Genomic DNA, 15,612 nt, shown 5'->3' with positions numbered 1-15,612 from the left:
GGTGTCATTGGTTACACGTCTCGGTCATCTCTTGTTCGCATTGACGGCACTTTGAATAGTGGACGTTATATTCCAGATGTGTTACGACCCGTGTCTCTACCCTTCATTCGATCCCTGCGTAACCCTACATTTCAGCAGGATAATGCACGACCGCATTTTGCAGGTCCTGTACAGGCCTTTCTGGACAGAAAATGTTCGACTGCTGCCCTGGCCGGACATTCTCCAGATCTCTCACCAATTGAAAACGTTTGGTCAATGGTGGCCGAGCAACTGGCTCGTCGCAATACGACAGTCACTATTCTTGACGAACTGTGGTATCGTGTTGAAGCTGCATGGACAGCTGTACCTGTACGCGCCATCCAAGCTCTGTTTGACTCAATGCCCAGGCGTATCAAGGCGGTTATTACGGCCAGAGGTGGCTGTTCTGGTTACTAATTTCTCAGAATCTATGCACCCAAATTGCATGAAAATGTATTCACATGTCAGTTCTAGTATAATATATTTGTCCAATGAATATCCATTTATCATCTGCATTTCTTCTTGGTGTAGCAATTTTAATGGCCAGTAGTGTATTACCCCATTCCTATCCAACTACCCTACTGCTTCGTTTCTAATGACGAATAGACGTTGATTTCCAGCCTACCACCCTAAAGAGCTTTGACGTCGAATTAGGACTGCTTTAGCTCGTGCTGTAGAGTGTACACGTTCATTATCTACGTGTCAGAATTGTACCAATGAGAGAGCTTCGTGATCTTGCCCATTGTTTTTGAAGGAGAATTTTATTTTTGGGTCAGAAACTAAGAGTAAATACCACTTCCTCACTTACATTTTCCTGTTTATATTTTTATTCATTTATGTCCCATCCTTTTCTTGTAACCAGTCAAGCTGTCAAGCTGGGACTGGACATTGTCAGCAGCCGTAGGCTAATATATTCCCAGAAAAAAGAGCTGCAGCCCAGCCGAATTGTGATGAGGTACTGCTAGCAGCACTGTGTCTCCATTATTAAGGAATGTCATAATTTTTCCTTATCTAGCCGGCCGAAGTGGCCGTGCGGTTAAAGGCGCTGCAGTCTGGAACCGCAAGACCGCTACGGTCGCAGGTTCGAATCCTGCCTCGGGCATGGATGTTTGTGATGTCCTTAGGTTAGTTAGGTTTAACTAGTTCTAAGTCCTAGGGGACTAATGACCTCAGCAGTTGAGTCCCATAGTGCTCAGAGCCATTTGAACCATTTTTTTCCTTATCTCCTCCATTACTTAAAAGGGAAAAATTTTTATGGGCCCGTAGATGATAATATATTTTCTGGAAGAAGCAGTTTGTGATATACAGGGTGAGTCAGCTGCTACTTTTTGTAGTAAATTTGATGTATATAAATTTTGTACTTGGATATGTTTTTGCTGGAGGCCACAGTTTTCGAATTATTCAATAAAAAACGCACTTGAAGGTAATTTTTGCGCGTTTTTCTTGAATAATTCGAAAGCTACGGCCTCTAATGGAAAAATATCCTAGTAGAAAATTTAACTACAGTGCAGACTCGATTATCCGGACCTCAGTTATAGTGATTATCCGGACCGCCAGCCGCAAGCAAATATCTTTGTAATCTAGCCCGTGTCTGCACGGACATGTTGCGCTCCACATTGCTTAAAGATACAGTAGACGTTACTGATTTCTTAAAAAAAAATTAAAAAGAAGGGGGAGAAACTTGTAAGTTAACCGATAAGTTGGTACCTCTGGTACTTCTGTTATAAGTGACATTAAGAAAATTATCGATTCAGTTCTGAAGTACATTTCCAAACTTCATAGTGAATGTGGGCGTAAATATCGAAAAATGATGAAAAAATTGAAAAATGAACTTTTGGAAGAAGTTTTGTAATGTTGGTTTTTATAAAAACGATCAACTGGGCAACCGATATCTGGTCCCTTACTCTCCGAAAAGGCATTACTGTTAAGTAAAAAAAATGGGGTGCATTACAGTTAAATTAAAAACTGGAGATGAATCGTTTGTGGAAAGTAACAGATGGTTATAAATTTAAATCTCGTCATGGAATTAGCGAATTCGAAATACATGGTCAAACACTGTCAGCTGATGAAGCAGAGGATACTTTTAAAGATGGTTTTAAAAAACATTTGACGAAAATGACTAGTACTTTAATCTCGTTCACAGCGCTGATGAAACCGGACTAAACTGGAGTTCATTACCGTCGAAATCTTCACACTTCCTCGGCGGGAAAGTTCACCTCAAGATATAAAACTTGTAACGAGCTAATAACAATATTAGTTTGCGTAAACGGTACCCAGATTAATAAAATGCTCTTGCTCCTAATCGGAAAATGCATAGACCCCAGATACTTCAAAAGCTTTATGGTCTACTTAACTCATAAAAACTAAAAATGTGCATGGATGAAGAGCCAAATATTCATTTACTGGCATGACAACACTTTTACCCCAAAGCAAAAAAACTTTTCAAAACGAATTTGGTAGAGTCCTACTTCCGCTGGATAATGCGTCACGCCATCCATCGACTGAATTATTAGAGAGAGAGAAAATGGAATGTTTATTGTGAAATTTTTACCTCCTAATGGGACATCCTTGATACAACAAATTCATCGAAGTGTTATTCAAACATTAACACTATTTTAAGAAAAAAAACTTTTACCTGTTTTGTTATCTGTTGATGAAGGAGGGTTGAAGTCGTTTCGTAATTTTTCAAGCGAATGAATTCGATGCAGTTTACTACACGGTTGTAGGTTTGTGGGATTCGACTGAAAGGAAGACTTAGAACAAAGCTTGGACCAGAAAACCAAAATGTGAGCACTAAAATTCAATAACCAATACGGATGATTCTGTTTTCGAGAGTATAAATGAGCTAATGACAAACAGACAAATATGTCAGGAATATGATGCCGATGATATGAAAGAATGGCTTAGTTGTAACAGTAATGATTAACGTTTTCAGATCATGTCGAATGACGAAATTGTTGAAAACATATTGCAGGAAACGAACATTAGGAATTGCAAGAAAATGTAACAGAAGGAAATGTAGATGCAGATAATGATGCAGTACCACTTCATACGGAAACATTTCAATCGTCGTAAATGCTTTCAAATTGTTCGAAAAACAAGCAGAGTGTGATACACTGAGTTTACTACAGTTAAAATGAATTCGTGATGCTGCAACAACGAAGAAAAAAAATTGTTTATGTTAAATGATAATTACCAAATAATTTAAACAAAATTGAACTAGTGTGACTGCTCTGTCACTTTTGTTAGGTATTTCATGATTTAGACTACAGTATTTCAGTAATTTGAAGAGAATATGTGAATATGTACTAATCTGTCTTTAACTCTTAATAAGTAAACACTTATTCTTGCTAATTTTATAAGATAAATTTATTTTTGGGGTTTTCAACAAGTATCAAACATTATATATTAATCCTAGAAAGATAGACAAATTACAAGATACCTGAACGATAATAATATGCAGAAGACATAAGTTATCTTTCTAGAGATAATAGCACAAAAATCGCTTCTCTCCATTCATTCAATTATCCAATTAACTTACTTTAACAAATAGTGCAGTCAATCGAATCTTCACTGTGCAGTAAATCTCTTACAAAAAGGTTCTGTTTATTTCTTCTGTAGGACCAACAAATTGCACGTAGTGAATGAGAGAATATGAAAATCTTGCGCATGGTACTTATTTGAAGGCGTCGCGGATTGCATAAAACACATCATTAGGGGCAACTGAATCACCATATACAGGGTGGTCCATTGATAGTGACCGGGCCAAACATCTCACGAAATAAGCATCAAACGAAAAAACTACAAAGAACGAAACTCGTATAGCTTCAAGGGGGGAAACCAGATGGCGCTATGGTTGGCCCGCTAGATGACGCTGACATAGGTCAAACGGATATCAACTCCGTTTTCTTAAATAGGAACCCCCATTTTTTATTACATATTCGTGTAGTACGTAAAGAAATATGAATGTTTTAGTTGGACCACTTTTTTCGCTTTGTGATGGATGGCGCTGTAATAGTCACAAACGTATAAGTACGTGGTATCACGTAACATTCCGGCAGTGCGGACGGTATTTGCATCGTGATACATTTCCCGTGTTAAAATGGACCGTTTACCAATTGCGGAAAAGGTCGATATCGTGTTGATGTATGGCTATTGTGATCAAAATGCCCAACGGGCCTGTGCTATGTATGCTGCTCGGTATCCTGGACGACATCATCCAAGTGTCCGGACCGTTCGCCGGATAGTTACGTTATTTAAGGTAACAGGAAGTGTTCAGCCACATGTGAAACGTCAACCACGACCTGCAACAAATGATGATACCCAGGAAGGTGTTTTAGCTGCTGACGCGGGTAATCCGCACATCAGTAGCAGACAAATTGCGCGATAATCGGGAATCTCAAAAACGTCGGTGTTGAGAATGCTACATCAACATCGATTGCACCCGCACTATATTTCTATGCACCAGGAATTGCATGGCGAAGACTTTGAACGTCGTGTACAGTCCTGTCACTGGGCACAAGAGAAATTACGGGACGATGAAAGATTTTTTTGCACGTGTTCTATTTAGCGACGAAGCGTCATTCATCAACAGCGGTAACGTAAACCGGCATAATATGCACTATCGACCAACGGAAAATCCACGATGGCTGCGACAAGTGGAACATCAGCGACCTTGGCGGGTTCATGTACGGTGCGGCATTATGGGAGGAAGGATAATTGGCGCCCACTTTATCGATGGCAATCTAAATGGTGCAATGTATGCTGATTTCCTACGTAATGTTCTACCGATGTTACTGCAAGATGTTTCACTGCATGACAGAATGGCGATGTACTTCCAACATGATGGATGTCCGGCACATATCACGCGTGCGGTTGAAGCGGTATTGAATAGCATATTTCATGACAGGTGGATTGGTCGTCGAAGCACCATACCATGGCCCGAACGTTCACCGGATCTGATGTCCCTGGATTGCTTTCTGTGGGGAAAGTTGAAGGATATTTGCTATTGTGATCTACCGACAACGCCTGACAACATGCGTCAGCGCATTGTCAATGCATATGCAAACTTTACGGAAGGCGAACTACTCGCTGTTTAGAGGAATGTCGTTACACGTATTGACAAATGCATTGAGGTTGACGGACATCATTTTAGCATTTATTGCATTAATGTGGTATTTACAGGTAATCACGCTGTAACAGCATGCGTTCTCAGAAATGATAAGTTCATAAAGGTACATGTATCACAATGGAACAACCGAAATAAAATGTTCAAGCGTGTGGTGTCACCGCCAGACACCACACTTGCTAGGTGGTAGCCTTTAAATCGGCCGTGGTCCGTTAGTATACGTCGGACCCGCGTGTCGCCAGTATCAGTGATTGCAGACCGAGCGCCGCCACACGGCAGGTCTAGAGAGACTTCCTACTACTCGCCCCAGTTGTACAACCGACTTTGCTAGCGATGGTTCACTGACAAAATACGCTCTTATTTGCCGAGACGATAGTTAGCATAGCCTTCAGCTACGTAATTTGCTACGACCTAGCAAGGCGCCATTACCAGTTACTATTGATACTGAATCATGTACAGTCAAGAGCGACGCTCATCATTAATGGATTAAAGTTAAGTATTCCACCAGCTACGTCCGTTTTTCTAAATTCTAATTTCCTTGACCTTTTCCAGACCTCACGCCAGCCTGCGTGAGCTAAAACGCGTGCCTTTCGGCTTCCTCTAGTAAACCGGTGTTGGCTCTCCTGCCAACCCACAACAAAGCGTACCTACGTTCTGTATTTTAATTTAAAAAACCTACCTGTTACCAACTGTTCGTTTAAAATTGTGAGCCATATGTTTGTGACTATTACAGCGCTATCTGTCACAAAGCGAAAAAAGTGGTCCAACAAAAAGTTTATATTTTTTTACGTACTACACGAATATGTAATAAAAATGTGGGTTCCTATTTTTAAAAAAAACCCAGTTGATATCCGTTTGACCTATGGCAGCGCCATCTAGAGGGCCAACCTATAGCATCATCGGGTTTCCCCCTTCAAGCTAGACAAATTTCCGTCTTTGTATTTTTTTCGTTTGACGCTTATTTCGTGAGATATTTGGCCTGGTCACGATCAATGGAGCACCCTGTATATAGTGAGTGAGTGAATGAGTGTGTGTGTGTGTGTGTGTGTGTGTGTGTGTGTGTGTGTGTATCCTCAGCGACGGCTGTCTCTCCGTTTCGCGCGAATTTATGTTGTTCCATAACGGTATTTTTCGGGTAGTGTCTCAGAATTTGTATTGCAGCTGACGCATCATCAGGGGCAGCTGCATGTGTGTGTGTGTGTGTGTGTGTGTGTGTGTGTGTGTGTCCTCAGCAACGGCTGTCTCTCCGGATCGCGGGAAATATCGTTGTTTCATTACGTTACTTTTCGGGGTAGCGTCTCTGAGAAATTGTATCACTGCTACCGCTTTCTTCTTCTGTCTGACGGAATGAGATAGTCGTCTTTCGTTTTCTGAACGTCATACAAGAAGTTCTACACTCCTTCCCCCCTCTCCACCCACCACCGACCCCCTTACCTCTACCAATAGCTGCAAAGTGTGTCGCCCTGAAACACTTAACAGCGCACACATCCCTTAGTAGCTACAACTGTCTTCTGAATTCTGTCGCTGGCTGTCGTCACAGCCAGTCACGGGCAGCCCGACGGCCGACGCACTCATGCGCTTCTGTACTGCCGAGGTCCCCGTAGCGGAGAGCCCTAAGCTGAAAGCCGTCCCGTGTCCTTCTGTCTCGCCCGCCCCATAAACTGCCAGTCCTTCCCGCCAGTAGTTCTTCCATTAAATTAAGGGCGACGGCAGCGGCGGCGGCGCTTTCCTGCTGTTAACTCCGCTGTCACCCGCTGGGCCGTGAGCGATGTGGCGACGTCTTGAATATTGCGGTCGCCGCCAGCAGCGGAATGCCGCGGCATTACTCACTGGCCAGACACGATGACGCCGCGATGCTGGGGCTGCTGGCTGATGCGTCCGCCGCAGTAAAGCGCCACCACATTCTTCCAGCAACGCGCAAATTGAGTCGCGCTCCGTCGCTTCTGTGCTGTCGCTCATTACTCTGCTCTCGACCACTGTAGTGAAGCACAGGAACGTTTAATGCTGCAATTACGGAGGCGGGGCATGAGCATCGAGGCACTGCGCTGTCAGGATAATAGATTTTTCGGTCTTTGCAGCACTGCACCTTTATATACATGGCCACTGCTGGTTGGCGATACAAAATTTTACTGTTTTATCCGTAGGTAGGGCTCAATTCAGTTGGTATCTGACGTTTAACATACGGCCGGCCGCTGTGGCCGAGCGATTCGAGGCGCTTCAGTCTGGAACCGCGCTGCTGCTACGGTCGCAGGTTCGAATCCTGCCTCGAGCATGGATGTGTGTGATGTCCTTAGGTTAGTTAGGTTTAAGTAGTTCTAAGTTCTAAGGGACTGATGGCCTTAGAAGTTAACTCCCATAGTGCTCAGAGCCATTTGAACCATTTTGAATCCATCCTCTCTCTCTCTCTTCTGTATTTAACAGTGGAATTCCCATGTTACTCTTAATGTTAGTACCACATTGTGTGCCGAAGTACTCCCTGTACACACACACACATGAAAACGGGTCTGGAAAACGATCGAGGCATTCAGTAGGGAAATGCTTGCGTGTGCGACTTGTTCTCCAGACTCCGGCCTGTCATCATCTATTTGCATCACTGACACACGCCCTCGCTGAACAACACTTCAGTTGGTATGAGAAATGTACGAAAATGGCTCCCTGACTGGTTCGCTTCAAAAGAAGAGAAGAGCTGTTTTTTGGTGTGGCCTACATAGCCTGCGGGACAGCTGGGACAAATGTATAAATAGCAATGGAGATTATTTTGAATAAAATACTGTTTATCAGTTTCAAACAACAGACGCATAATTATTGCAACCAAATTCCGGTTTCATAGTTCTGCACCTGGTATGTTGCCAGTAGAGACGCAGCAACAGCTGAATTGGTCGGTTAGGAGAGCTCAATGACTTCGAACATGGACCAGTCAGTGAATTTCATCAGATAAACCAGGACCAGATACACCTCATGTATTTACTGACAGAGAGCACTGCGAAGGGTGATCAAAAAATCGCATGAAATCAGCGAGAGGAATCAGTCATGGGACCCAAAGTGTGACCAGCAGTTCAGCTAGCACAGTGACTTTTTTAACTAAAAAGAGTGGCACACAATGCTCGGGCACCTCCTCATAAGCCATATGTTTCTGTAGTCGATGCTAAGCGATACTTGACGTGGTGTAAACAGCGAGACCACTGGACAGTGGATGACTGCAAACGAGTGATTTGGGGAGATGAACCACGCTATACCCCGTGCCAATCCAGTGGAAGGATTTGATTTGGCGACTGCCTGAAGAACGGTACCTGACGTCACATTTAATGCCAGGAGTGAAGTACGGAAGCTCGTGTCGCGTAATTGAGTCGTTTTTCGTGGTTAGAGTGTGAGCCCCTGGTGTACTTAAGAAAACGCGAGAAACGGAAGGATATGAATACATTTCACAGTATTGTGTACTGCGTATGGTAGAGGAACGGTTGGGAGAGATTACTGTTGTATCAGCATGACGATGCCTCCTCTCATAAAACAGCATCTGTTGGGCGATAGTTTGTCGACAGCAACATTCCTGAAATGGACTTGCCTGCCCAGAGTCCCGTCCTGAAACGAGTGGGACGCCTTTGGGATGGGTTAGAAAGTCCACTCCACTCCAGACCGTCTAACATCACTACCTTCTCTGCTTTAAGCTCTTGAGGAAGAATGGGCTGCCATTTCTCCACAGACATTCGGACACCTGATTGAAAGCGTCTCCATCAGAGTTCAGGGCCTAGGACAGGCGAAAGGTGGACGGACTCCTTATTAATGTCCACTAATAGGTATCCGGATACTTTTGGTCAGGTAGAGTACACCAGTGGGAGCTTACCGCCATTGCTGGCTCCAACAGTGTTGCTGCTTCCCCTACATAGTGAGCTGAACCTGCCCAGTTTTCCAGATACGAAACTGTCGTCCATTTCAAGAAACAGAATAACTCTGGCTCAATTTAGAATAGGTGTTCGTGTTGTGTGCCAACGGCCTTACCGCAGTGGTAACACCGGTTCCCGTCAGATCAACGAAGTTAAGCGCTGTCGGGCTTGGCTAGCACTTGGGTTGATGACCCTCCGGTCTGCCTAGCGCTGTTGGCAAGCGGGGGGCACTCAGCCTTTGTGAGGCAAACTGAGGAGCTACTTGATTGAGAAGTAGCGGCTTCGGTCTCGTAAACTGACATACGGCCGGGAGTGTGGTGTGCTGACCACATGCCCCTCCATATGCGCATCCGGTGACGGCTGTGGGCTGAGGATGACACGGCAGCCGATCGGTACCGCTGGGCCTTTTAAAACCTGTTCGGACGCAGTTTAGTTTTTAGCTTTATTCGTGAGGTGTAGAAACAATAGAGACATCTATACCATAGGCGGATTTCAGGTTTTTTATACAATTTTTGTAGGAGGTTAAAGCGATTTTCTGTCGCCACGGAGGGCTGTGTGCTGTACAGGGAGTACTTCGGCACACAATGTGGCAACTTTGTCTGTTAAAAAGTGGTTCAAATGGTACTAACATTAAGAGTAACATGGGAATTCCACTGTTAAATACAGAAGAGAGAGAGAGGATGGATTCAAAATGGTTCAAATGGCTCTGAGCACTATGGGAGTTAACTTCTAAGGCCATCAGTCCCTTAGAACTTAGAACTACTTAAACCTAACTAACCTAAGGACATCACACACATCCATGCCCGAGGCAGGATTCGAACCTGCGACCATAGCAGCAGCGCGGTTCCAGACTGAAGCGCCTCGAATCGCTCGGCCACAGCGGCCGGCCGTATGTTAAACGTCAGATACCAACTGAATTGAGCCCTACCTACGGATAAAACAGTAAAATTTTGTATCTCCAACCAGCAGTGGCCATGTATATAAAGGTGCAGTGCTGCAAAGACCGAAAAATCTATTTCCTGACAGCGCAGTGCTTCGATCCTCATGCCCCGCCTCCGTAATTGCAGCATTAAACGTTCCTCTGCTCCACTGGAATGGTCGAGAGCAGAGTAATGAGCGACAGCACAGAAGCGACATCACACACATCCATGCCCGAGGCAGGATTCGAACCTGCCACCGTAGCAGCAGCGCGGTTCCGGACTGAAGCGCCTAGAAGGCTCAGCCACAACGGCCAGTTGACTCTCAGAGACCGCCGACAGTTGAAGAGGGCTGTAATGTGTAATAGGAGGACATCTATCCAGACCATCACACAGGCATTCCAAACTGCATCGGAATCCACTGCAAGTACTATGACAGTTAGGCGGGAGGTGAGAAAATTTGGATTTCATAGTCATGCGGCTGCTCATAAGCCACACATCACGCCGGTAAATGCCAAACGACGCCTCGCTTGGTGTAAGGAGCGTAAACATTGGACGATTGAACAGTGGAAAACGTTGTGTGGAGTGACGAATCACGGTACACAATGTGGCGATCCGATGACAGGTGTGGGTATGGCGAATACGCGGTGGACGTCATCTGCCAACGTGTGTAGTGCCAACAGTAAAATTCGTAGGCGGTGGTGTTATGGTGTGCTCGTGTTTTTCATGGAGGGGGCTTGCACCCCTTGTTGGTTTGCTTGGCACTATCACAGCACAGCCTTACATTGATGTTTTAAGTACCCTCTTATTTCGCATTGTTGAAGAGCAATTCGGGGACGGCGATTGCATCTTTCAAGACGATTGGGCACCTGTTAATAATGCACGGCCTGTGACGGAGTGGTTACACGGCAATAACACCCCTGTATTGGACTGGCCTGCACAGGGTCCTGACCTGAATCCTATAGAACACCGTTGGGATGTTTTGGTGAAGAATGGGCTGCCATTCCCCAATAAACCTTCCAGCACCTGATTGGACATATGCCTGCGGTGTGGAAGCTGTCTTCAAGGCTAAGGGTGGGCCAACACCATACTGAATTCCAGCATTACTGATGGTTGGTGTCACGAACTTGTAAGTCATTTTCAGCCAGGTGTCCGAATACTTTCGATGACATAGTGTATTTTGAGCTCGAGTATACACGAGCCAGTCACATTAATCTGACCACCGCCTATTTTCGACATTGAAATGCAATAACCACTCACAGACTACAGATGGCAGCATTAGCAGTGGATGGCATATAAAGCGTGTCGGGGGGAGCGGGACGCGCAAAACAGTGCAGTCGTGGTCGTAACGCGGAAACGGAGCGATTTACCTGACTTCCAAAAGGGCATGACCATTGCCTTTCCGGCCACGAGCGGATTAATTTCCGAAACGGCTAAGTTTGTAGACTGCTCGCGTACCGCTTTGATTAAAGAATACATGGCAAAATGGCGCTATCCAGAACCGGTGCTGAAGCAACAGTGTTGCACCCACCGGCCGTGGATGGCAGGGGAGAATGACGGGCTGTGGAGATGCGTACGAACAAATAGAACTGATACTGCTAAGCAGCTGACCGCCCAGATGAACCGACGGGCTACCAACACTGTCTCAACGACATTTCAGCGAAAGTTGCTGCGTGCGGGCCTCCGCAGCAGGCGCCTAGTAAATAAAGAAATATTTACGCAAATATGACTTTGCAAACTTTTTTCCAAGGAAGACAGGTTGCTCCTTCTGATTTCTCAACATGAGAATATTCCGTCGAATTGAAGACGATTTTCTCAATAAAATTGTGTTCAGTGATAAGGCGACCTTCCATACTTGCGGTAAAGTGAATTCGAATAATGTTCGGATACAGGGTGAGCTGAAACCACGTCTTGATATCGAACAGGCGCAGGGCTGGGCTAAGATAAATGTTTCTTACGCTGTAAACTGTAACCAGATTTACCGTCCTTTCTTCTTTGCCTAGTCAATCCTAACTGACATATCGTACCTATCGTCTCATTTACAACGGGATAGGTACAAAGAATTTATTTTCTAGTAAGGTGGTGCACCATCAGATTATCATCGTTAAGTTGTCACGTACCTCCATAGGGTTGTGCCCACTTGGATTGGACATAGTGGAACAATATCCCGGCCACCACCATCATCTGATTTAACTCCAGTGAACTACTGTGTATGGAATTACATTAAAGACAGAGTATTTGTTCCTCCTCTTCTGGGAAACGTCGACGAACTACGACAACGAGTAACATAAGCAGTTGCCACCATACATAAAACTTGCTTCATGGGATCTGGCATCAAACTGCTTACAGGTGGGACATTTGTCGTTTTGCAAAACGTAGCCACACTGAACACTTGTAAATAAAATATGAAGACATACTGCATTCAGTACTGTATCAAACATTTCTGTAAGTTATTTACTTTTTCATAATTGGAGATTACTTTTGTATACCTATTTTTTAAACACCCTGTATTGCTCAATATTGATCGAGCGTGAATATTTTTAAAGCTCTGCCGCCTCCTTCAATATACTGCGCACATCGCCAACACAGCTCTCAGACGGTCGATATTACTGCGCAGTACTCAGTTACTGCTCAATAAATATTACGCGACTGAGCGCCCTTTTAGCATGACAGGACATGGGTAGCTTAACTTTGTGAAGTCGTTACGTAGCTTTGTGGAGTGGTTTTGGAGCTCTCGAAATCGGGAGTCAGCCGGCAATCCTTTGTGGCACAGCTGGACACAGTAACCTAAAAGGCCGTTTTTGAAGTCATTTGTTTGTCATTTTGAATTAACAAGCAAGTTATTTTTCCAGTACGGAAAACTTACAACAGTCTAAAGTGCTTGCCTTTGAGTGGGCGTGAAAGTGCCCGGCAGGCAGTGCCTTCACGTGAAGCCGCGGAGCCAGTAAGCCAGCTGGAACGACGCGCACTTAGCGAGGTGGAGCAGACGCCAATAAATTATACTTGTTACGTGTGGAAAATTGGGAGTGATGTTTCTGTGTGCCTTTTTCCCTTATTGGCGTTGAAGTACGTTGAAGAGCCAAAGTATCCGGCCGTGGTAGCCGAGCGGTTCTAGGCGCTTCAGTCCGGGACCACGCGGCTGCTGCCTCCGGCATGGATGTGTGTGATGTCCTTACGTTAGTTAGGTTTACGTAGTTCTAAGTCTCAGCTGTTAAGTCCCACAGTCTTTAGAGCCATTTGAACCATTTGAAGAGCCAAAGTACAGGGCTATTACAAATGATTGAAGCGATTTCATAAATTCACTGTAGCTCCATTCATTGACATATGGTCACGACACACTACAGATACGTAGAAAAACGCATAAAGTTTTGTTCAGCTGAAGCCGCACTTCAGGTTTCTGCCGCCAGAGCGCTCGAGAGCGCAGTGAGACAAAATGGCGACAGGAGCCGAGAAAGCGTATGTCGTGCTTGAAATGCACTCACATCAGTCAGTCATAACAGTGCAACGACACTTCAGGATGAAGTTCAACAAAGATCCACCAACTGCTAACTCCATTCGGCGATGGTATGCGCAGTTTAAAGCTTATGGATGCCTCTGTAAGGGGAAATCAACGGGTCGGCCTGCAGTAAGCGAAGAAACGGTTGAACGCGTGCAGGCAAGTTTCACGCGTAGCCCGCGGAAGTCGACGAATAAAGCAAGCAGGGAGCTAAACATACCACAGCCGACGGTTTGGAAAATCTTACGGAAAAGGCTAAAGCAGAAGCCTTACCGTTTACAATTGCTACAAGCCCCGACACCCGATGACAAAGTGAAACGCTTTGAATTTTCGGCGCGGTTGCAACAGCTCATGGAAGAGGATGCGTTCAGTGCGAAACTTGTTTTCAGTGATGAAGCAACATTTTTTCTTAATGGTGAAGTGAACAGACACAATGTGCGAATCTGGGCGGTAGAGAATCCTCACGCATTCGTGCAGCAAATTCGCAATTCATCAAAAGTTAACATGTTTTGTGCAATCTCACGTTTTAAAGTTTACGGCCCCTTTTTCTTCTGCGAAAAAAACGTTACAGGACACGTGTATCTGGACATGCTGGAAAATTGGCTCATGCCACAACTGGAGACCGACAGCGCCGACTTCATCTTTCAACAGGATGGTGCTCCACCGCACTTCCATCATGATGTTCGGCATTTCTTAAACAGGAGATTGGAAAACCGATGGATCGGTCGTGGTGGAGATCATGATCAGCAATTCATGTCATGGCCTCCACACTCTCCCGGCTTAACCCCATGCGATTTCTTTCTGTGGGGTTATGTGAAAGATTCAGTGTTTAAACCTCCTCTACCAAGAAACGTGCCAGAACTGCGAGCTCGCATCAACGATGCTTTCGAACTCATTGATGGGGACATGCTGCGCCGAGTGTGGGAGGAACTTGATTATCGGCTTGATGTCTGCCGAATCACTGAAGGGGCACATATCGAACATTTGCGAATGCCTAAAAAAAACTTTTTGAGTTTTTGTATGTGTGTGCAAAGCATTGTGAAAATATCTCTAATAATAAATAGCTGTGAAATCGCTTCAATCATTTGTAATAACCCTGTAATTTGAACATCTGCCTAAAATCGTGTAGGGCCCCGGGGAGCACACAGAAGTGCCGCAACACAACGTGCCATGGACTCGACTAATGTCTGAAGTTGTGCTGGAGGGAACTGACACTATGAATCCTGCGGGCCGCCCATAAATCCGGACGAGTACAACGGGGTGGAAATCTCTTCTGAACAGCAGATCTGATCTCAGATACTCTCAATAATGTTCATGTCTGGGGAGTTTGGTGGCCAGCCGGTTTAAACTCAGAAGAGTGTTCTTAGAGCCACTCTGTAGCAATTCTGGAAATGTGCGGTGTCGTATTGTCCTGCTGGAAATGCCCCAGTTCGTCGGAATGCACAATGGACATGAATAGATGAAGGAGATCAGACAGGATCCTTGCGTACGCGTCACCTGTCAGAGTCGTAACTAGACGTATCAGGGATCCCACATCTTTCCAACTGCACACGCTCCATACCATTACAGAGCCTCCACTAGCTTGAATAGCCCCCTGCTGACATGCACAGTCCATGGATTCATGAGGTTGTCTCTATACCCGTTACACGTCCATCCACTCAATACAATTTGAAACGATAGTCGTTCGACCAGGCAACACGTTTCCAGTCATCAACTGCCCATTGCCGGTGTTGACGGGTCCAGGGGAGGCGTAAAGCTTTGTGTCGTGCAGTCATCAAGGGCAGATTAGTGGGCTTTGGCTCCGAAAGCCCATACCGATAGTCTTTTGTTAAATGGTTCACACGCTGACACTTGTTGATGGCCCAGCATTAAAATCTGCAGCAGTCCCCGAGCAGAGAAAATCCCATTTTTAGCAAACCAAATATAGAAAAACATACGATTATCAGTGATACGATGCGTAACTTCAACCAAGCACCAGACAGATGGTGTAATGAAGATATTTAGTATACAATGGCCTTAAGACCCCCGAGGACAAATAACTTAACTTTTGTAAATTCAGAGCAGAGAGAGTCAATAACAAAAAGGTGGAACTCCCAGAATTTCTTAAGTAAAACGCAATGTGGATATATTGTTTCTAACGGAGGCGCATCTTGGACCACCGCAACCTTTTCG

At 45.0% G+C, this 15,612-nt stretch overlaps 1 protein-coding gene and 1 pseudogene across 1 annotated transcript in view; one reads left to right on the top strand and one right to left on the bottom strand.

Annotated features, from left to right (window-relative positions):
- The window catches only part of LOC124622822 (transient receptor potential cation channel protein painless-like), a 130,684-nt gene that overhangs the window by 45,895 nt on the left and 69,177 nt on the right, over positions 1-15,612 (bottom strand). The gene's annotated exons all lie outside the window — the stretch shown is intronic.
- Positions 9,129-9,246, top strand: LOC124556607 (annotated as a pseudogene).

The sequence above is a fragment of the Schistocerca americana genome, chromosome 1, assembly GCF_021461395.2.
Source record: "Schistocerca americana isolate TAMUIC-IGC-003095 chromosome 1, iqSchAmer2.1, whole genome shotgun sequence".
Taxonomy (NCBI): Eukaryota; Metazoa; Arthropoda; class Insecta; order Orthoptera; family Acrididae; genus Schistocerca; species Schistocerca americana.
Note: the sequence above shows the minus strand (reverse complement) of the source record. Positions and strands in the feature narration are given on the sequence as shown.